Genomic DNA, 22,035 nt, shown 5'->3' on the forward strand with positions numbered 1-22,035 from the left:
ACTCCACGCTGACGTGGATAGTAGGGGAATGAAAAGGTCGGAGGACGCGCACCGCCGCCCCTCGCGGGCTGGCCACGCTTCGGGTTGGCGTCTGTCGTGGGGTGACGACGGGGCCATATATAATGTGAAATGGGTCATATTGTCCCATTTCACATTTTTTTCAATGTGAGATGGACTTAATCAAGTCCATCTCATCTTGTGCCATTATAATGGCACAAGACCGACGCGATCCTCACGATTTCAATGTTAAAAAGTATTTTAACATTGAAGCCTATGGCAAAATTGGGGGCATCGCGTCGGTCGCGTCGGGACCAATGTTAATGGTCCCGACCGACGCGATGCCCCCGATTTTTTTTTTTTTTTTTTTACCTTTGCCGGCAAAATGGACCTGATTTCAAAGGAAATCGGGTCCATCGTTGGGATCGTGTACCTTTAACTTAAAGGTACACGATCCCAACGATTGTGGCCGTGCTAGGAAACAAGTACCAATTTTTTTTTTTTCTTCAATTTTTTTTAACAGATATATAATGTGTATAAATAAATGTGATTATTAATTTTTCTACACGCATTTATAATTGTGTTGAACTTACTTAAAAGCGCAGTTTATTCCCTCACAGGATTTTCTTAGCTCTGCTAGTTTCTACTGCCTGAAGTCTTGACTGCAGCGCATGGCCTACCGTGGCTACTTCACCTGGCTTGTCTCTTCCAGACCCACTGCAGTCTTTAGCTGCTGCTTCACATTCCTTGCTTCTCATTTAGCTGGCGGCTGCCATGTTGGATGGCAGGAATGCCAGGGCTGCAGCTGCCTTAGATCTACTTCCCTCTGTGCAGCACCTTCCCTGCTGTCTCAATCCCTGTAATGAGCCTGCTAGGATGTGGTAGAGCACATGTATGTGGAGGAAGTAGAATGCAGAATTAGACTAAAGAAAAGTCTGAAATATATTTCAATCCAATTGTATGTGCACAGGGCTGATACAGCTTGATCTGGTGTCAAAATAGAGATCACTGATCAACATAGAAGAAGAGATTTTGGTACATATTAGGATGACTGAAATATTTGTTTGAATCATCCCTATTATGAGTGTACGGCGCCAATTAGAGCACTTCCAATACTTTTAAATGTGCAAAAGTTCTTGGTGTAGTATCACAAAGCACCTAAACCCAACTAAAATTAAATTATGCCATGAAGTCTTTCCCAAACATTTGATGGACAGGGTTCACAAAAATCTTTGGTATGAGTGAGGGGACGTTTAAAACAGATGAAAAAAAAATTTAAATGTAGTTAAGAGATCTTCTTAATGGATTGGGATGCCCCCAAGCAATTTAATATTTGCACTGACCAGGCATCCATTACTACTAAAGCACCCAAAGCACTGGATTCAGCTATTCAAAGCAGCTAAACCCAACCTATTCAGCCTAATTTAGACTGATTAGTTGAAGGCTCTCTCAGCCAATTAGCTGAGGATTTTTCAATTCTCCCTGCCTGTCCCACCATATTGGATGCGATACGTCGCTGGTGCTTGGCAACCGTGATGTGTAAGATTTCTTTTATGTGCAGCCTGTTTGACCTCTGAAAGAGAGGGTAGGACACAGAGTGTCCTGTGAAGGTGCCTAGGGGGGAGTAGGATTGATGAGCTGCAGTTAAATAATTAGGGGTGTCAAACACAAAAACTAAAAGATGAAAGTGGATGCCTTGATCACCTTAGCCTGTGGACAAGGCTGGATTGATGAGGATGAGAAAAGCTTCCTAACGGTTGAACACCCGGTGTGCCCAGTGCTATAGACACTGCCGAAGGTGCACAAGACACTGGTAGACCCACCGGGTCGTCCCATTATCTCGGCCAGGGGTTCTGTGCTTCAGCACCATGCAAGATATTTGGATTTGTGGTGAATGGTAGGTAATATACGCTCAATTTATCATAAGCGTGGGTCCTATAGATATGAGGAGGTATATCTAGAGTATATAGGGAGCTGCAGTTTATCGGGTGTGTCCTGGACACCCTGTGAAGTACAGTTTAGAAGAAAGAAATGGATAAACCGCGCTCACCTGCGATGTACTTGTGGTATGTGTGACAATGCAGTGTATAGATAGATAAGTAAAAGAAAGGAATGAGATGGTATGTGGGTAAAAATTCCAAACAAATTTATTGATTCATTAAAAGTAGAGTCGCAGTGGGAGAATGTGTGGAGTCCTGGTGATTCAGGAATAGGCCAGCGGGGTATCACTCCACAAGGCCTATTATTGAGGTATAAGTGTGACCTATGTAGGTCTCTTTAAACCATAGGTCCCTTAGTAGGAACCTCTGTGGGTGACCGCAGCGGTCTGTATGGGCAAGGGGATGGGGGAATGCGTATAGCAATGTCAATGATCCACAGTATTGCTGGGTGCAAATGTCCTGTGGTACTGTGTAAAAAGTCTCGTATTCAAGGTGCTTTGCACAGGATTGGGAGGAATGGGGATGATGTAACCCAATGCTGTGTGTTGTTGAATGCAGCCGGGGTGGAGGACAGTGAGCGGCGTCCCGCTTTGTGCTCTTACCGGATCGTTGTAGGAGAGGTTCTGCCACCTTGTGGGAGCTGCTGTTGATGGCGCGGGTGGATGCACAGCCGTGCGCCCGCACCCGGCTCCACAGTCACTGTCGCTCGTGACTTCCGGGTTCCGCTCTCGCGAGATCGCGGTTCCCTTGGAAACGATTGACCGTGTACTGCTGGCTCATACTCCCGGCTGGGAGGAGGCTGCCGCAGGAGGGGGTGGAGCAATCTACGTCCGACGATCTCACCCCCTCCTGCCCCTCCTGGATTCAGATATCCAGCACTGCAGGCGACAGAGCTCCAGGCTTAAGGCTTGTAATTTCTGAAACCACATATCTGGATTGGCATCACCACACAATTGATTGGTGATTTTATACACTTGTGTAGTTTCTGGAAGGATTTACATTTTTTTTTTTAAAGAATATGGAGTCTTAGTCCAACTAAAAAAATAGACTTGCTTAAAGGGAACATTTCCCTATCTGGTGGATTCTTCACAAAAATAACAATAAGGTCATCAGCATTATATGGAAGACCTGTTATTATTCCCCTGATGAAGTCATTTCTGACGAAACGCGTTGGGATTTCTATGTACTGTTGACATCCGAAAAAACATTTTTAATAAAAATACATCTTGTGGATGAACAAAGCCTCTTCCTAATTGAGTCGGAAATTACGGACAATCCCTTTGAAATTGTTATAGGCGCCAAATCACTATTGGGTGGTATGTTTTTGTGTTAATTCCCTAACCCTCAGGGAATTTAGTGATTGGGCTGCCTCATTTATTTGTGTATAATCTATCAATTAATAGTGGAATTTTGGAATATATATATATATATGTATATATATATACACACGCACACATGCATGCGGGGTCCGGCACTCCCAGTAACGTGGTATCTTGGCGATTGGTGCCTTCACTGCAGGGGTGTATGCTGAGATAGACGGGAGAAGGTGCGGCACTCACAATCTGTCACTCAAATAACTGGACTCTGCCACAGAGCTGTCATCAACGTTTCAAAACTTTAATGTTTTGTCATCAGGAACATCCTGATGACAAAACATTAAAGTTTTGAAACGTTGATGACAGCTCTGTGGCAGAGTCCAGTTATTTGAGTGACAGATTGTGAGTGCCGCACCTTCATATATATATATACCTTTATTACCTTTGTCTGACGTATGCTGTCTTGATAAAAATACTGTAAAGTATTGAAACGTCGACCCTTGTTTGCATATGTCTTTATACCTATTAAAAGACGTATTTCTTGATAACTGAAGTCCCCTGGAGTGACGCGGATAATTCTTCTCCTGCATTGATCTCCACCGAAGGCACCCGGGGCAGCTGATGTTTATTGCAGAGTGCCGGTTCACACACCCCCTATATATATATATATATATATATATATATATATATATATATATATATATATATATATATATATATATATATATATATATATATATATATATATATAATTAATTTTTTTTTTTTTTGTGTAAACAGATCCCCTAGGACGGGCTGTATGCCGGGACACCGATACCTGAATTTTTGCAATAGTCTAAAAATGTTAATCTTACTATAAACATCGCTATGTGTACTCTAATCTGTATGACAATATAAGATCATTATGTCCCTAACACCTACATTGTCTCATGTTGCTAATCTATTAGCCTAAAACAAGCATTCCCAACCACGGTCCTCAAGGCACACCAACAGTGCAGGTTTTGTAGATATCCAGGCTTGAGCACAGGTGACTTAATTAGTATCTGAGGGATTCTGATTAAACCATCTGTGCTGAAGCTTGGATATTACTAAAACTTGCACTGTTGGTGTGCCTTGAGGACCGTGGTTGGGAATGCCTGGCCTAAGATTAGAGTTCGGAGCTGTGACACACAGCTGGACCGCATAGAGCTACAGTATAAACCGCCTCTGTACTTCCGGCGCGGTGGAACGCATACTAGTGAAAAACGGAAGGAGACGCCAGGTCAATTCCAAGATATTGGAACGAACGGCGTTGCACCCGGTTTTAACATACTTCTCTGGCCAAGTAGATAATTGTACAGGTATGTGTTAACATATACAGGTGTTAGTGTGCTTTGCTATTAACTTGAGGATTGGTTAAGGACCCCAGATGGGGCGGTGCCCTAGAGTATATAGTGTGACCCAGGGGGGTCTGTATTTTAAGCTGTTTCCAGGATGCAAGCATTTGCTATGTCTTGAAAAAGGGTCAGCTGTAGACCCGAAATGTCGACTGTGACCTATGTCCAGAACATTTAGATGGTTTACTAAAGTTTTCTGCTTTTTAAAAGATCTTGAAATAAAGTCTGGTGAGTGCGCTCTGTATATCGATGGCTATATTTTGGCTTACATGGACTTGTGAGACCTAAGCTTGTGGACACCCCAGCAATTACCAAGGAGAATTGTAATTTCATTCTTACACACACACTTCTTCAATTCTTCAATTTTGTATGAATAGATATTAGTCTAAAAAAAAAAAAAAAAAAAAAAAAAAAATTGTGTATATATATTTGTGCTATACATTTAAATTCACTTATGAATATCAAGAATGATAACGGTAAAGGGGATTTGGAAAATTACATCCATTGTTTAAATAATGACGTGTAATTTGAATTCTTCATATATAGAGCTATTTAAGTTAAATACTTTCGCTAGTGTCCTTATTCTATTTCTTGTTCATTTGTATTGGGTTAATAGTATTCAAAAGATATTTTATTGTATTACTTTTGATATGCCCACTAAACAGAGGAAAGAAAGTAGTTACTTTTGATGCAACCCCTGGAAGAGAGTAATAAGTTAAAGATAATCAGACGGGAGTCGTAAGGCTAATATAATAAATATTGTGGTGAAGTTAATATCTTATCTAGGGTGTACTTCAGAGAACTATCTAGATAACTGTGTTGAGTTCCACAGTTTCATTGAGACCCCCTGGATGTATGGAGTCCATCCTGTACATCCAGTAGACCTCCTGTCTACATAGGGTTTTGTACCTATCCCCTCCTCTTGGGGTTCTTTTGACGTGTTCCAAGCCCACTAGTCTTAGGCCTCTAGGGTTCCCTGCATGATGTTCAGAAAAATGTCTGGAGACGCTGTGTGTCAGAACATGTTTGACAATATTTCGTCGATGTTCTAGAAAACAGTTTTTTTTTTTTTTTTTTCGTTCTGACTCCTGTGTAATATAGTTTACAAATACAGGTTAACCTGTAGATGGTATAACTGGTGTTGTAGATGATGAAGCTTTCCATCTTTATGCAACTCCTCATCGTTTCAATATAGTCACATGTAAGGAATCTGTTCGCCCCACATTTGAAAAAGCCTTTCGGTTGGGGTCCTAAACACATATTCGGTGCTTCTTCCCTCAATATGGATTCAATAGGTTTTAGGAAACTTTGAGCTAATATGTTTTTTAATGTTCTATTTTTGCGGAAGACAAATAATGTGTTTTTTTTCTGCAAGGAGATGGTCTTGTTTTTAATATTTTATAAATTTGTCCCATTATTTTCCTAATTGTATCGGAATAACTTGTATGTGGATACATATGTTATTTGAACTGTGTGGTGAAAAACTAGTGCTTAGCCCGGTTTGCCCAAAACACTATGTAAATGTAGTTAGTGGTATGAAATTAATATACCGTATACCAAAATACACATGGAAGGAAAATAAAAAAAAATACAGATTGTCTAAAGCTGGGGTAGCCAACCCTAGTCCTCGAGAGCTACCAACAGTGCATGTTTTGCAGGTCTCCTCACAGAATCACAAGTGAGCTAATTAGCTCCATCTGTGTATCTTTTAAAATGTGTCAGTGAGTAATGAGTGCAGCAGCTAGGTTGTCTGGAAAATGTGAACTGTTGGTAGCTCTCGAGGGCTAGGGTTGGCTACCACTGGTCTAAAGTATCTCCCATGTGTACAGGGTTCAAGCAGCCAGTCCCTAATGTGGAAACAAAGAAATAGAGGTGTATATACACGTGCTAGAAACAATGTATGTAAAAAAAGGATCTAATAATTTAATAACCACATATATTGCCCTGGCCAGTGACACTTAATAGTTAAAATCACAAATATGTATGAAGACCCATCCGTGGCTATCCAACAGTTGATTGTAAGAAGTCATATATGTTATTTGTTGGCTTCTAATATCCTGTGGTTGTGTTGCCTCTTTGGTGCGGAGGAGTATTTCTCTATCTAAAGAGATCACCTCTTCATATGCTCTTGTAACCAGTCTTTTTGGATATCCCCTCTGGATAAAAGAGGCCAACATATCCTCTGCCTGTTTCTCGAACACCTCTTTATTTGTGCAATTTCTATAAAGTCATAGTAGTTGGACCTTAGGAATTCCTTGCTTCCATGGGGAAGTAATGAGCACTATTGAATTGAATAGGCATTCGCGCCAACTTTTTTTATGAAGTTAGAAGTGACTATATTTGTTCCTTGTGCCTCAAAAGTCATATCCAGGTAGGTGGTCCGTTCCCTGTATGTATATTTGAGAGGACATGTCATCTCTCCCTCTCTTCCCCAGCAATCTAGGGCGCCGGTCCGTGTTCCGGAAGTACGCATGCCTGAAGTACCAAAACCTCAATTTCTCGAACGTCCTATGGGATACTGGGGTTCAATACTATGGGGATAGAGATCCTCCGCAGGAGAGACAGGCACATAATATCTTTCAGTATGGGTGTACTGGCTCCTCCCTCTCTCACCCTCCACTAGTCAGTTTAGAAAAATGTGCCTCAGGAGAGGCTGCACTTCTGGGAGCTCCAGAGAGATTTTGAACATTTTGTTTTAGTTTGTTATTTTGGGACGTTTGCTTTTGGACCTGCTTCGAGGGTGCCAGGGGAAGGGTCAGTCACAGGCCTCTTCAGTTGCAGAACTGCCCTGCTGCTGGACTTTGTCCTGAGTGGGGTTTTCTGTCACCGCACAGCATTGCGCTTGGGCGAGCAGACCCCCCAGCTGCCGCACACCCCTGGCAAGGTCTGAAGACATCATGTGGTGAGTACCAGTCAGGGTTCCCCACAGGGGGTACCCCGACTCCATGTGCGGCAAGATGGCAGTAGTGGCGGACCTCGCGAACCCCCCCCCCCCCCATCTTTACTTCATGTGCTGGCATGTACAGATAGCCGCTGGACCACCAGGGCTATTGTGATATCTGGCTTTCTAAAATATAGGTAAAGAAATGCCAGCCTTACATTGCTAACAGCGCCAGCTCCGTGTAAGGGGCGGGGCTTAGCTGAGCGGGACCAGGCTCTGCTGGGCGCGCCTTTAACATTCTTCCTGCATCTGAGGTCGCCATTACACAGCTCCTCATCGGTGGGGTGGAGCTTGGATCTTTTCTGACGGCAGAGACAGCAGGTTATATCGCTATTTGTATTATATAAATCACTGTTTTTACTCTACAAACCAGTTCTCAAATCAATGAGCTAAGGTTGCAGGGTGCACTGTTTCCCAAGTAGCTCTGTTTTCCTTCCACACTGGCTAGTTAGGATTGTTCAATATTGCTAGAAATCCTTAACACATAGCCTCTGTATTACACACTTCCAAAACAGTGTGTGTGGTGTGGCAGAGTGAGCAGCTTCACTATGGTTAAGAAATTGAACTGCATGGTGTGCAGCACCAAGTTTATCCCAGCCTCACAGTTGCAGGTTACCTGTGAACAGTGTATGTCTCCACAGCCCAGTGGGGCTACCCCTCCGGCTAGTGGTGTGCCCCCACAATACAGTGGGGTGTCACAGGGTGACCAAGAGCCCGCATAGGCCAGCGGCATTAAAACGCTGCTAGATTTAGTCTCTTCCCAGCTGGCTGCAAATACACAGCAGACTCAGAGGGTACAGAGGGATTTAGCCATCCTATCAGCTAGGGTGGATATCATCACCACTTTTCCCAGCCAGTCAAGCCAGCCTTTAGAAAAGGCCCTTGTCGGCCGTGGCCCCGGATACAGATGAGGATGATATCCTGGATGAGGGGGAGGAGGTGCAGGACCTGGAGCCTGTCCAGGAACAGGCACCAACCCATGGCCCTGAACCCTTGACTAGAGCCATTAGGGAGGTTTTAGACCTCCCTCTGGAGGAAGTCACTGAGGGTGACCCCTTCTTTATGACACAGAAGAAACAATCTGTGTATTTTCTGGAACAGGCGGAATTAGAGGGTGTTTTTAAAAACGCCTGGAAGAACCCAGAGAAAAGGTTCCAATTAACCAAAAGGTTTGCAAATGCATATCCTTTTGACCCTGCAGGTAGAAAGTTATGGGAGGAGTCTCCTGTTGTGGACTCCTTCGTTTCCTGCCTTTCTAAAAAGGTATTGCTCCCAGTCCCGGGTGTCTCCACCCTTAAGGATGGAGCTGACAGGAGACTTGAGGCCACACTCAAGTCCATGTATACTGCAAGTGGGGCCTCACAACGCCCTGTACTGGCCAGTTGTTGGATGGCTAAGGCTATTCACACTTGGGGCCTTATTCTAGTTCACTCTTTCTGACATCTTCTTAGATTGACAAAACCATGTGCACTGCAGGTGGGGCAGATGTTACTTGTGCAGAGATAATTAGATTTGGGTGGGGTTTTACTTCAAAGTAAGATCTATAGTGCAGTGTAAGAATAAAGCAGCCGGTATTTACCCTGCACAGAAACAAAATAACTCACCCAAATCAAATTCTCTCTGCACATGTTACATCCGCCCCCGCCCCCCCCCCCCCCCCCCCCCCTCCCTCCCTGGTAGTGCACATGGTTTTGTCCATCTAAGAAGGATTTTGTCAGAGTGAACTAGAATAAGGCCACCCAAAGCCAGGAGGGTTTGCTGGTGGACATGTCTGTGGCGCAGTTAGGGGAAAAACTGCGTCACATTCAGGACACGGCAAAGGTCCTATGAGAGGCCCAAAAACAATTAGGGGCCATTAATGCACGTAATTCGGCTATGGCTGTATCAGCTCGAAGGGCCCTGTGGCTGCGGTAGTGGACGTGGACTCCAAACATAGTGTGGAGAGTATTCCCTTCTCAGGGGAAAGGCTTTTTGGGAGTGAGCTGGATGAGTGGATTTCTAAGGCCACGTCTGGAAAGTCTACTTTCCTTCCATCAGCTCCTCCTGCACCAAAACGTCAATTTACCTCCCCTACCCAGCAGTCCTTTCGTGGGACTCTGTTCAGCTCCAGGGCCAGAAGTGCGTCCAATGCCAACAGAGGTGGAAGATGTAAGTTCAGGAAACCTAACCCCTCAGGACCGAGCTGCCACTGCTGCTGCCTCCAAGCCATCAGCATGACGGGGTCTCCCCACCACGGGATACTCTCGAGGTGCCTCGTGCCAAGATTCCTGGGCCAGGAGTCTTATTTCACAGGGCTACAGGCTGGAGTTCGACAGACCCCCTCCCAGAAGGTACTTCAAATCGGCCTTCCCCGCCTCTGCGGAGGACCGGATACTGCTGCAAGGGGCAATCGAGGGACTGCTCCAGTCGAAGGTGATTCTGCCGATCCCACTACAGGAGCAGGGTCAGGGTTACTATTCAAACCTCTTCCTGGTGCCCAAGCCGGATGGGTCCGTGAGGCCCATTCTGAACCTGAAAACATTGAACCCGTACCTCTGGGTGTTCAAGTTCAGAATGGAGTCCATCCATTCAGTCATTGCCAGTCTCGAACCAGGGGAATTCCTGGCCTCCATAGACGTCAAGGAAACCTATCTACACCTTCCCATTTGGCCCCCCACACCAAATGTTTTTGCGGTTTGCACTAGGGAAGGAACATTATCAGTTCTGGGCATTGCCTTTCGGCCTGTCCACGGCTCCGCATCTTCACGAAGATTATGTCGGAAAGGATGTCCCTTCTCAGACGGCAACCTCTTTAAATGCAAATGTTTAAGACCTTTATATGAACTGCTGCTTTTTTAAAAATCTAAGCATAGCACTGGGTTAAACGAAAAATGGTGCTACATAGTATACTGCACAACAACATAAGTAGGCAGCATATAGGGGCAGTCAACTTTGGTAAGGAAATCTAGTAATGTTGCTTTCAGACCGCACTATGGACCCGTGATATTGCTGTGTCCGTGCGGCTTCAACATGGGTCGAGGTGCAGTGTGAAAGTGCCACTGTCAGAATACCTGTGTTAAGCAACACAGCTTTTTAACCCTGGTCTTTACCAGGGTTGAACACGGATTTCTGTGTGTTCTGAAAGCCACCTACCTGTGATATCCGACACTGCTGTTATTAAACACTGCTATTGGAGGATTCCTCTGTCTCCCTTGATGAGGTCAGCAGTCGGAGCCCGGAAAAAAAAAAGCTGTCACTTATTATTCCTCTGTGCCCTCCTCCTCATCATGAAATAGGTGTACAGCATGCTGCACAGTGTGACACTCTGCTGCATGCTAACACCTGAATCAAACTGATTTAAAGCACAAAGATTCATGAGCTCAGAAGTCTGCCATGGCTGCTGCTGCAATGCTGTGAACAATCCCCCGCCCCTCGCTTTTGTTTCCTTTGTGACATTATTGTGAGCCTGAAAAAAGTCCATTTTTAATGACACCCATAGATTTTGCAGCCCAGACACGGGTCGCCGCAAGGATTAACCTGTGTTCAAAATGCAGGGTTAGACACGGGTTTGCGGTCTGAAAGCAGTATTACTTTTTCTTTGGTTCCTTTACTCAAAGTAGATATTTGAGATATGAATGTAAAGGCAATTAGAAATGTATCAGATCAAATGTTGAACTTTAGGTCTCCCATAATACCACACAGCTGTTATTTATCACACATAACCTAGAAGACACTTTCCCTTTCTTGATGCATCTGCTTACCATTAGTGTATTGGACACTGCCGACTTCTGTTATCAACCCTCTTTCAGTGCTTTATAATACCCCTTTTACACCAAAAACCCTGGTCCGACCCTGGTCTTTGAACGCTGGAGTTTCCAGGGTCTGACCCTGCTTTATACTGCATTTACACAGCACTTCGACCTGGGTCGGACCTGGGTCCGCACCATTTATACTGGACCTGGGTCAGCCCTGCCTTTTCTTGTGTAAAATGGCCTGAAGCATCACATCACCTCCCCTGCATCTCATCACCCCCCCCCCCCCCCTGAAGCATCAAATCACCTCCCCCTGCTCATCTTTGCCCCCTGAAGCACCAAATCCCCCCTGCACATCTTTACTCCGTGAAGCACCAAATTCCCCCCCCCCCCCCCTGCACATATTTACTCCCTGAAGCATCACAGAATACCCCCACCACCCCTGAAGCATCACATCACATCAGCCCCCCCCCCCACGCCCCTTGCACATCATTACCCCCCTGAAGCATTACATCATATCACCACCCCACCTCAACCCAGTGCGGGGACCAGCCTCCAGGCAGCGGGGTCCGGCAGTGCAGGGCAGGCGGGTAATCCAGCGTATAGGAAGTTGCCAGTGGGGTCCCTCCAGTGCATGGGAAGTAACCCGTGGGGTCCCTGCGGCGGATGGGAACTAGTAGCGGTAGTTCCCAGCCGCCGCAGGGACCCTCACCGGTTACTTCCCATGCGCTGGATGGACTCTGCCACCGGCGACTTCCCATACGCCGGATGGACGCCCTGGCCGCCTGCACTGCTGGACCCCGCGCTGGGGGGTGATGATGTGATGCAGCAGCGGAGAGTGATGGATCCCGCTGCCTCCACGTCGAGCTACACCGGCAGCCGCGGTGAGCATCCCCTCCGTCTCCCCCTCAGCAGCCTGACAGATCGCCCCCCGCCCACCCCTCAGCAGCTGCAGACACCACTCTCCTCCCGCAGCATGCCGTGCACGGACCCGCTGCGGGTGCCTCAACCCGCAGCGGGACCATTTACACCGGGCTCTACACGGGTCCTAACCGTGTTCTACCCAGGTCAGGACCTGGGTAGAGGACCCGTGTAAATGGACACGGTTTGACCCCATTTACACCGCCGAAGATCCGGGTCTGACCCGCCGCTGACCCGGATTTTTCGGCGGTGTAAAAGGGGTATTTAATGTGACTCCCTTATTTGTAGATACTCCCCTCCCCTTAGGTTCTTCTGTAAATACCACACCATTTTTAACAAGATTCGTTTAGTTATTGGTGGTTAATAGGTAAAAATGCTCTGTACAGATGGCTTGCTTCGACACTTTGAAGGGGGAAGTCAGTTGTTTTTATTACGACTTTAGCTAATGGGTGCCTGATAGAACAATTCATTTGTTCCTCTGATAAGGTTTAAATGCTGTGTGCATCAATATTTCTGCTTACACCCTACAGAGATGACTAGCAGAAATCTGCTTAAAGCTGGTAGCTTGGGGGCCATTACTGGGATTTTAGAAAGGTTTAGCCATTTTACTCAGCTAAACCTGGTACTTGTGGGCACATTAAACTTGATAACGAATACCCCTTTCACATCGCAACTAATTACCGGGTACAAGCCGTTTTGACACCGTAATTAGTGCGATGTGAAAGGGGTTACCGTTTCCCGATAACTGGTAGCAACACTGCAAGATGAACCGGTAAAAAAAAGTCCTTACTGGTTCGTTGCAGTGTTGCTTGGCCATGTGAACGGGTTAAACGAGTCAAGCGACCCGTTTCCCGTTCACAGTATGGAGGAGGCAGCGCCAGCTCTAAGCGCTGCCTCCTCCCCTGCCCCGGATGACGTGCTGACTCCCCTCCGAACCCTCAAATGACATCAGCGAACCAGCATTATTGCTGGTTCGCTGTGGGGATGTGAACGTCCCAAAATGAAGGTTCGCGCCGGGACTAACCCATTTCAAAGTCCCGGTGTGAACCTTCATTTTGCGATGTGAAAGCAGCATAAGCGGTATCCAACAACTGAATTACTCTCTATTGCACCAACTAGTTAAGCCAGTGATAAAAATGTTTGAATTGCCCCCTTGGTCAGTAGTGTCACAGCAAGAAGTGGCATGCCATGTAACGCTATATGATCTTTGTTTTCTACATCCTAGTAGAGCTGAAAAATGTGGCATTCACTTTTGTCATGGCGGTACAGGAAATAATAGGACTTCTTAATATTTTTAAGCAAATTTAACAGGGAAAAGCACCTTTCTGAGGGGGAAAAAAGCCTTTACGGTACTTGTGTATTATCACGGCGCGCGCTACGTAGTTCGCGTAGTCAAAGCTATGTAGTAACTAGTAAAACTGCTGTTGTCCACCGGGTCTAGTGCGCTGGTAGACACCGGAGCAGCATCGGAGGATGTGATTCACATACAGCGCCGGGAACCGCCAGATCCCCAACCCTGGCGGACGCCGGCAGAAAGGTGCTCCATGTTTGTGTGTCTCATACACTCTGCGGCTGTGGACGTAAACCCTGCCCATCTCCCCTTCAGTGAGATGGAGAGGGTTAAGGGGTGTGGCACACGTGCGTCTTGTGCACAAAAATGGACCGGATGCATTTGCCAGTGCCCCATGTCGAATTCTGGGAAATGCCTCCATTTCAAACTCAAACTATCCACGGGAGCCCAAAGTGTGGTGAGCGGACACATTACCCTGTCCGTCTCACTGAAGCGGATACGGGCAGGGTTTAACTAACATGGATCGCCTCTCTGCTGGCGTCCGCCAGGGTTGGGGATCTGGAGGTTCCCGGCGCTGTATGTGAAGTGCGTCCTCTGGTGCTGTTCCAGCGTCTGCCAGCGCGCCCGACCCTGTAGACGCCGGCAGCTTTACTCGTTTTTTTACACTACACTGACTACGTTTGCTACGCTGCCTGACTACGCTGGCTGATGCTGACTACGCTGGCTGATGCTGACTATGTAGCTCTGACTACGCTGCCGCCGCCATGCTGAGGGGAAACTACGCTAAATAGGACCGTACGTAAACTACGGTACTTGTTTCCTAGCATGGCGCCACCGATTTTAATTGTATGCAATCGGGTTGCAAAAATCAGGTCAATCGCATGCTAACGCCACGATCAACGTGAACCCCCGATGCGTGGCGAGCGAGGGGCGGCGGTACGCGTCCTCCGATCTTTTCATACCCCCACTATCCACGTCGACGTGGAGTTTTATTCATATAGTGTGGCGAGCCTGAAGTGTGGCGAGCGCAGCGAGGGGACGCGCACTACTTCAGACGTATTACGCGTGCGCTCGCCGCGCTTCGGGCTCGGTGGTTTGCTATACTATATAAATTGAACTCCACGCCGACGTGGATAGTGAGTGGGGGTATGAAAAGGTCGGAGGACGCGTATCGCCGCTCCTCGCGGGCACGCTTCGGGTTGGCGTTCATCATGGAGTGGCGTCAACAAGGGGGGGGGGGGGAGGGTATTTGACATACAAATTACCCATCTGGGTGGCTATACAATGAAAAATCGGGTATGGGGGGCCATTTAACATTGGTTCCTATGTAAAGTCGGGTCTATCGCATTGGTCGCATCGCATGCCATTATAATGGACCCGATTTTTACATTGTCGGGAAAGCTGTTCAAAAGCCCGAAATCGGGTCAGTCGGGTCCCATCGCATACCTTAAGTTAAGTTAAGGTATGCGATGGGACCGGACGGGCGCTGTGCTAGGAATCAAGTACCTAAACTACTAAACGGGTGCTGTGATAATACACAAGTAGCACCTTTTCTACCAAAAACATAAAGGTTCAGCGCAACCTGTATGAACACGGGACTGTTTCTCATGAAAACACTCATTAGATGCTGTGTTTGGGGATTTTTTTATCCGCTTGCCCCACTGGCAAAGCAATTCCCCTGTGATCAGTGAATGTATATGATTGCATACCCCCTAGAATTGTATTTATTTTGGCTAGAATACATGCAAGATATCTACATTTATTTTAATTATTATTATTTTTTTTAATATCTGACTACCCTATGTTTTGATTATTCCTACTGCTGAAAAACATAGGGAATCTGTTTTTTTGACTACATGGTACAATATGGCCACCTTGGAGGGAGGGCTTTTTGATGTCATCCTGACTATCTAGACCAGTCACGGCTGCTATATACTCCATACACATCAGTATTTGCTGTGGAACTACATTGTGGAGGTTGTAGCATTGTTAAAATAAACCAAAAGCTTGAGGGACTTCTTCTTAAGAACGGTGTGCGGATTGTTCAACCATTGTAAAGGGGTTGCAGTGTGTGCAGCTGTTCTTGGATTAGTTTTGGGGATGTATATTAGTGTATTTGCATTCAGTCCCTTCTGCCATATGCAATTGCATGTTAAATAATAAATATTGCTGTGCATGGCCTTTTAATAACCAAAAAAACTGTACTCTGAGTACTTAAGTAATACAGTGCTGTCATTTTAAACAGGTTTGTATTTTTAATTCTGCATACGTAGCTAAGAAATTATTTTGCAGTAACCATTTCCTAAAGGGAAATTCAGTTGTTTTTGGCACATGTCTGTAATAAGCAATATTCAATTGTTCTGCAGATGGTCCAAGTGCCTCAGACCCCATAACTTATCAACTTGTAGCACCCGAACACACTAGATTTGGTTAGATAAGTGGCTAGACCCCTGTGCAAAGCTTTGAGTGGGCTGCCAAAACCTCAGTTTGGGAACCGAAATGTCAGCATTTAGGTGGATTTCTGATCGCCGAGGATGCAAACAGAATAATGGCCACTCACAGCATGACCATTGGCGAAACAACTGGATAACTCCGACTCAACGGTTGCATTTTAATTCTAATGCCACCTATAACAAATCAGTGCCTATTACCTTGGTCGGGTGGCGCTGCTTCATGCGGCTAAATCCGTTCTTTATGGGCCTGAATAAAAAAAGATCAGGAGCAATAAAACAATTGAATCTCACCTGTAAGAGGAATACACATGGGACGATTTCAGCCCCATTTCTAAGCTGACTAGAGCTTAGACATGGAGCACTGATCATTCCGTGTGTATGTCCTGCAGTGTTGTCAATGTGTGGTGCACCGCTATGGTCAGCAGGGAAAGCCTGTGCTTGATAGATGGCGATGCTTTGCCTATAAAAACAAAAATAGCAAAGTCCCACTCTGCATGATCGCTCATAACACAAAATTGTGGGGCACATCGCTCAGCAAAAGAGCCGGGTCACCCAGTTTGTACGGGGCTTAAATTATTTTAAGCAGTGGGCACCTGATCATAATCGTTCTTCTGGAACTCTGAAACTGTAAATGAATAGTTTCCTCTCTACAGGTTTCATGCTTCAGGCACATAAGATATAAATAATGAATTTATCATTCTATATACCTATACAGTCAATAGACAGTATAAAAGGTTACAAACATGGTGAGGTCGGTTGGGGGATGGGGTGGTGTGGCTCATATAGTCACATACTTGGTTGTTTATGTAGCCAGGAAGTGAATAGGAGTGTGTGTGTGTGTGTGTGGGGGTGAGTATCCTGCATTACGTCTCCTCTCTGACATTTCAATGGATTGTTTTATTCTGTTAAAAGCTTCATCTCTCTAGTGCGGCATGACATGAGAGGCCGTTTAAGGACACACAGCTATGTCTAAGCCAGTGATTTTCAAACTTTTTCAGGTCGCGGCACACCAGACAAGACTATAAAATTGCAAAGGCACACCCACAGTTTTTAATTAAATATAAGACCATTGTTATTATTTCTTAAAATTTGTAGAAACATATAGGTTTTACTTACATAAAAATATCATTGGGAAACCTGTGCTTGGTAATGTCTCATGATGTCTCTGGTCTGCGGATGGATGGTCGACAAGTCGTCCTCCAATGATTGAAGCTGTGACCTTTTCTTACACTTCATGGTGTTCATAGCAGAAAATGCAGCCTCACCCAGATACGATGTGGAGATGCCCCCCACAGCATAATTTTACACACCTGCCCCCTCTAGTTATTTCACACACGTGCCCCTCAGATATTCCAAGCAGCAGCTCTCCTTAAAAATGCCACAGACATATGCCTCTCCTTTACCTCCAGGTATTCAAAACATAATGTATTACGCACTTGTAAAATAGCTCTGACATATATTAACAGTCTCGTCCTTGGGTGCCTTCTGCGCATGCGCCGGGACGTGCCTGGTGCAACGCATAGGATGACCTAATGTTCCCGGCACCTGCTACGCACAGGCACGTCCCGGTGTCCGCTCCATAGGACAGCGCCGAGGATGAGCCACCTTACCGCCCCCCTTCCCCCCCATGCCACAGTGTCAACTCTGCTGGTGAGTCACTGTGACCTGCGGCCTGGTGGCACACCAGGTGAAAATGACTGGTCTAAGCTATAGGAGGATGGTGTTATCCATGTGGTCTTCTAAGGACGCTGTGCCATGTCTCTACTATAGAAAGATGGTGTCGTGTCAGATTTTATAGTTTGAATTCACAAAGAAATGGATTGATTTATCGAGGTTGTTCTAAGGGCACTTACGTATCTGTTGTGATTGCTACTATTGACCCCTAATCCTGGAAACCAATTTGCAGTAAAGGTTTTGAATGATGCATTATCTTGTGGAGTTGGTTATTTTGTGTTTGAAACAAATTTCTCTGCGTGCTCCCCGCCCCTTCCCCATGTCGAAGCAAAGGTCTTTTTAAATATTTTGTAGGTGCAGTAAACACACTTGGAAAATATGATTTTGAACGGCTTTGTTCAAATGGCTGTAAAAGTCATAACAGGACTTCCTCTTTCCTTCAGGATGGGTGTTTCTCAGATGCTAAGTGTTAGTTTCCTCCCATTCTTCCCATTAAGGTGAATGAAAGCACAGAGAAAGGGAATTTGCAGTGATGTTATAAACCTCTTATTCAAAGCAGAAGGATCTATTCATTATTAAAACCATCAAATAAATCGAGGAAGCAGATATAAATAAGCACGTTTATATTTGGGCTGCTGCCGCCTTCAAACCTAAGCCAGGGCTTCAACCTTGATAGCAATTTTTTGTCCCACCTACCACTAGGTGGTACCCAATGGGGCAATCTAATTGTTGCTCGGTTCAAGCATGCAGCGGGGGAAATAATTTCAGCTTGCAGCCACCTGAGATGTGTAAGAACACCGGTTTGTTCGCTCAAGTGGGAGTTTGAGCACACTAACCAGGACTTAAGGCTGGTTTAGTTGATTTACACAGTTAACCATTGAATAACCCCATTGATGTACATTTATTGCTAAAATTCTGTAAATGCTAGGAAATAAAAGGGATTCAGTATTAAATCCCGGCGGTCGGGATCCTGACGCCGGAATCCCGACAAGGGGGGACGTGGATCCGCCCCCCCTTGCGGGCTTGCTGCGCTCGCCATGCAGCGCGCCCGGTGCCTCGCTACGCTCGGCACACTAACTTATTCTCCCTCCCACTAACTTATTCTCCCTCCCACGGAGGGAGAAAGTTTTGGGATTTTGGCGGTCGGGATTCCGGCGCCGGGATCCCGACCGTCGGGATTTACACTGCACCCCAATAAAAGGCCTGATTCAAAGGTGCATTCAAATTTATGTGCAATGCTGATTCTTGCACAGTTGAGTGATTATTTGGTACTTCGCAAGCACAAGCTACCTCTATGGTGATTAGTGCCATAAATCAGCTATTGTGCATGGGAAAGCTGGGGGTTAGCCCTGGAGAGTTAAAGAATGGGTGTTCCTGGGATGTTAGAAGGGAGCACAATTCTATTGTGGTCATGTTATGGGAGTGTTGTGTGTAGCGCCGCTTCCACAGAAGCCAAACTTCTCTTTAGGTATATACTATAATGCATATAGGGGTTGTACTGTTCAATGACTGCTTGCCAGAGCTAATGCTGCAATACTCCTGTTTACACCTTTTTAGGGGCCATTGCCACACAGGGAGTAGTTCTGGGCTTCATCCCCAAAGAGATTGAATAAAACTGCATTTTCCTTCATGCTAACCCTGCAGATGGAATCCCCCTAAAGTCTAACTATAGCTGTGTACACATGCATCAATTTTTGGCTATTTTCAATTCGATTTTGCTTAAAGTAAAATTGAATCCACATCGAATGGATTTTAGGACACTTTCGATCTGCATTTGATTCGATCCACGCTCCAGTTTTCTCAAAATCGAACAGAAACCTCTACTGTGCAGCCAAAGAAATATCGAATTCGATCCAGTAAATCGAATGTGTACAATGTGCCATGAATGTAAATCTAATTTGATATCTAATGCAAAAGTACAGATCTAATAGAAAATCAAATCTAACATCGAATCTAAGCAAAACTAAGTGTGTGTACATAGCTTAAATCTGAGGTGCCGCTAAACAAACAATATAGCACACACCCTAAACTATATAGTTTTTAACAAGATCATTCAGGTCCATTGCTGAGCATGCAGCTGCTGACAAATATCAGATTCTACTTCATGACTGTGTAGGGGGGACTTTTTTTTTCATTATCGCTCAGATGGTTCCTTTTGGAGTGATTATTTAAAAAAATCCATCTAAAGGTGCATATACACTGTACAATTTTTTTTTTACCAATTTCGTTGAAAGACATTAACATTGAACCCAGTGTCCTGGACGAAAGATGTTGATGAAAAACGAAAGCTCTAGCTACAGTTAATAGGCTCTTTTTGAAAGATATCCAAATTGAGCTGCATGCACAGTTGACTAACAATCTTGATGAACAACTGGCGGGTATGCGCATCATCATTCGTTCTTTGCAAACGCACTGAAAGATATTTTGACCAATTTCGTTTAATGGCAGAAATTAACTAAATTGGTCAAAAAAGTTGGCCAAAAAAATTGTACAGTGTATATGCACCTTAACATATATCGGGTTTTACAGGTCTTTAAAAAGGCAATTGCATCTCCCCCTTTCAAAGTTTTTGTTCTGATTTAAACTGCAATTTTTTTTTCTGCATTTTTGGGTAACATTGAAATAAATTTGTGGTAAATTGAAGCCGCTTTACTTGAGGCACAGAGCGAACACAGATAAAACCACAGTAATCTGAATGGTATTGTCCCAAGTGTATAACAGCATTATAATCCTCCCCTGCTTCTACTTATCATTTGTCACTTTCTGCATCCTCTGAAACACCAGTTGTTGTGTGACTTGATCTGCAGTGTATAAAACAGAGATGCAGAGTCCATCTAAAGTGATGAGGTAGCAACACAGCAGAAATCGGTAGAGGGTTTTTTTCTTTTATTTCCTTGATTGTCTGATGTTGAGATATACACATGACACAGTTGTGGTGACTGTCTGACACCCATACAGGCACTAATGCCATCATTGCTTAAAACCATATGATTTCCTTAAAGTTTTGTAGCATAACCTGAAATTGTGAACAAAGTACTCCCTTTAGTTAAGCCATGAACTTGATAGTTCTTTTGTAAACGTTGATAAATAAATACCAAATAAATGTACTACTATTGATAAAACAAAGTTCTCTAGTCATAGGTTTACGCAAGACCATTACCACTTTTACACCAAAATCCCAGGTATATAAAACATGGTTCAAATCCAGGTCTGATCCGGGATTTTCCCGGTTTACACTGCGGTGATGACCCGGACTATTCCTGGGCCACACAGTTTATACTGCACAGGGGTGCAGGGGGCGGCGCTTGGAGATTACATAATCTCCAAGCGCCGGGACTGCCGATCACCACATTGGGAGCAAGCCCAGCACCAAGGTAGGCTGCTCTGCTGTCCCCAGTGTACCCCCTAGCCCCTGTCCGCAAGGTGAATGGATGTCTGGAAGTTGGGCTCCCCCTTTGGTGTAAATGGGCCCCGGGTTGGATGACCTGGGATATCCTTTTACATTGCCCCACTACCTGTGTTTGTTTGTTTTTTTGCCTTGACATTCTCTTTCTGGAAAGTCTCTTGTGCTGAAACATTCTGAATCCATCTTTTGTAAACCTTTAACTTTCAAAAGGTGAGCTGAATCTGCTAGTTCTATGATGTACAAAAATCTGTATCTTGTCAGTAAGAGTTATTTGTCTGGAGTATTATAGTTTGTTTATTTGGCTCTGTTCTAAGAAAAGCACATGAGGAGAGAGGACCCTGCTTGTGATAGCTTACGTTGTTGGTGTATGTATAGGTGAATGTCGTATGTATAAGTGCAATGTTTGTATGTCTTATGTATACATGCAGCATGTCTGTTGATGGATGTATGTATAGGTGCAGCTTGAGTATGTCGGTGTATGCATAGGTGCAGTTTATAATTGCGGTTTTCAGATTTCTTTGGATCTTTATGTAATCAAACAATCAGATTTTATTTCTTGCCACCGGAACTGTACATATTTTTCTTACCTTTACCCTCACTCATTTTTAACAAATGCTCCAGCTCTTGGTTGATTTTTTTTTTTTTTTTGGCTGTCTTTTATTGGCAGCGTGCAGTTTTCCTTAGAGCACAAATTATTTGCTGAGCACCTTGTTTTAATTTAATGCTGCATTCTCCTGGTAGACAGTCGAGCCATTGAAATACATCAGAATGTTGTTCCTTAGCCTCTTTTTCGATGCATAGCTATAGTAAATTTTATATACTAAACAATGTTTGTGTCCAGCATGAAACAAGTCAACAGTAAAATAAGCCTAAAGGCCCATGCACACTGGACAACTCTGAGCTCAAAAGCCACCCAGTGTGTACGGGGCAGTGATGAGCTCTGATGCTCGCTCCCACATCATCGCTGGCCCGGACGCTCATCTGCTGGT

The 22,035-nt window shown here is 45.0% G+C and overlaps 1 protein-coding gene across 3 annotated transcripts in view; it reads left to right on the forward strand.

Annotated features, from left to right (window-relative positions):
- Positions 1–22,035, forward strand: part of KBTBD2 (kelch repeat and BTB domain containing 2) — a 36,400-nt gene that overhangs the window by 6,804 nt on the left and 7,561 nt on the right. The gene's annotated exons all lie outside the window — the stretch shown is intronic.

This window comes from Crinia signifera, chromosome 5 (genome assembly GCF_055691185.1).
Source record: "Crinia signifera chromosome 5, ASM5569118v1, whole genome shotgun sequence".
NCBI classification, from domain to species: Eukaryota; Metazoa; Chordata; class Amphibia; order Anura; family Myobatrachidae; genus Crinia; species Crinia signifera.